Here is a 2135-nt window from a genome sequence, read left to right as displayed (position 1 = left end):
CCAACCCTTGGTGTTGCGCCTGCCCCTCGCTCAGCCAGTGAGCAGGAACCGGTCTGTATGTGGGATCCGAACCCTCGGTGGGAGTGCCGCTGCGCTCCCAAGAGGCGCATTGTAGCAGTGCGCCACCGGGCTGGCCCCAAACATAATTTTTAAGGAAAGAAATGATAGTCTACCCACGTTTTTACTTTTTCTATTATTTCTTAATTTTTCATGTTTCAAATTTCCTACTTTTATCATTTCCTTTCTGTTTGATGAATTTTATTTAGCCATTCTTTTAAAATAGATATGCTGGTAAAAAACCACCTTTCCTTCATTTGTGAATATTTTGTTTTTGCCTTCATTCCTAAGGATATTTTTTTGCTGTGTGTGGATGTTCTGTGCATGTGTTTTTTTGCTCTGTATTGTTTGTTCTGTGTATGGATTTTATATTCTGTTAGCACTTGAAAATATTGTGCCTTTTCCTCCCCGCCTTCGTATTTCTGGTGATAAATCTGCTATCTTACCAGTCATTGTTCCCATGCATAATTCTCATTTCTATCCAGCTGCTTTCAATATTATTCTTTGTTTTTGATTTTCATGTTTTATTTTATTTTATTTTTTATTTAATTTCCACGTAAACTATTGTTTTAATAAATAAAGCATGGCTTAGATTTTAAATCACATTTACAGATGAGGAAAACTTCTAGGCCTGAATATGCAGCTACTACAAGGAATGCATGCGCCATATGCGTTTCAAACCTTCAGAACAGAGACTTCAAGGCAGAGAACATCACACACATCACCCTCTAGACTAGATAACTGAGAGCTAGAGAGAGTAGAGGACTCAGAGAATTCACAGCCACCATCTGATGCCCTTACCTTTGTGCTGCAGAACCGACGGGAAGTTGTGCTACTTTTAGATGAACTAAAGCTAGCTTCGTGATCATATTAAGTGAGCCTTTCTCCCATAATTAACAATTAGGCCAAGGGCATCAGAAGGGTATCCATTGGTAAATACAGAATAATATTAGACCAGTAAGGATGAAGCTACATAGACAATCTTGTTTCCACAAATATCCGAGACTTCCACATCATAGGAGTAGAGCAGTGATGAGCTCCACCTCCCAAAGGCTCAGTCCAGAAACATCGTGTTGGTGTTTGCACCAGACAAGCCTCCCCTACTTCTCGTATCATATGCTGGGCTATGAGATCCAGCTGGCTTTCTAGGTGTTGGAAAACTTTATTTTACAATCCCTGTGATAGATCTCAACTCCACCAGCTATTTCCTCAGGCAGGTAGGACTCCTGCTCAGTTTGGGCAACAACATCTTTTCTGGTGGTGATTTTGTACATAAGGATCGCTTTTGCTTGCAGCCTTTACCAGAAGGGAATCTTGTTTCCTGCAATAAACAATAATTTGGGGCTTCAACAACTGGTACAGAGCCTGGAGCACCAGTCCATCCAGCAGCACTTGGTACCTGCTTGTGTCTTTTACCACCTTGCTGATCCTCTTTGGATTCATTTAGTAGGTCTGTGATAAGGTCATCTCTTGCTCTGATGACCTTGAGCCTCACTTAATTCATCAAATTGGACATCTGGATTTTCTTCTGCTCCTCAGTCTGCTTTTCTTTCTTCTCACAGTATTCCATAATCTTCAGTCTTTGGGTTTGCACAAGACAGTCTTTCTCAGTGTCAAACTCTTCTTCTGCCTCTGCATCTGTTTCTTCTGCTTTCCTATTGGCTTCTTGTTCAGTGAAAGCCATCTTATGTGTAATCTGTTTCTGCACATTGGTGACTCTGAGAGCCATGGCAAAAGCGACGCGAGGCCGCTGGGCCCCAGGCTTGAGCTTAGGTTTGCAAGGGGCGGTGGAAGGAATGGGCAGAAGTTTGATTTTAATGTTTCTCGGTATTGATTACTTTGGTTTTATCCTGTTTGGGTTAGCTCAGCTCCCTTAATCTGTAGGTTAATGTCTGTTGCCTAATTTGGAAAGTCTGACATATTGTTTCTTTCAGTACTTTTTCTGCCTATGTTCTCTTCCTTCTCTCCTTTCTTGACTCCAATCATGTGAGTGTCCCACACATCTTTTGTTACAGTACAGTCCCCAAGGCCCTGCTTTTTTTCTTTTTCTTTTTTTTTTTAAAGTGCCTTCCCTCTGG

The 2135-nt window shown here is 41.4% G+C and overlaps 1 pseudogene; it reads right to left on the bottom strand.

Annotated features, from left to right (window-relative positions):
• Positions 1-1111: 1111 nt before the first annotated feature.
• LOC103608708 lies at positions 1112-1786 on the bottom strand (annotated as a pseudogene).
• Between the last annotated feature and the right edge of the window lie 349 nt (positions 1787-2135).

The sequence above is a fragment of the Galeopterus variegatus genome, unplaced genomic scaffold (assembly GCF_000696425.1).
Source record: "Galeopterus variegatus unplaced genomic scaffold, G_variegatus-3.0.2 Scaffold8722, whole genome shotgun sequence".
In the NCBI taxonomy this organism is placed as follows: Eukaryota; Metazoa; Chordata; class Mammalia; order Dermoptera; family Cynocephalidae; genus Galeopterus; species Galeopterus variegatus.
The sequence above is the reverse complement of the archived record's forward strand: the minus strand, read 5'-3'. Positions and strand labels throughout refer to the sequence as shown.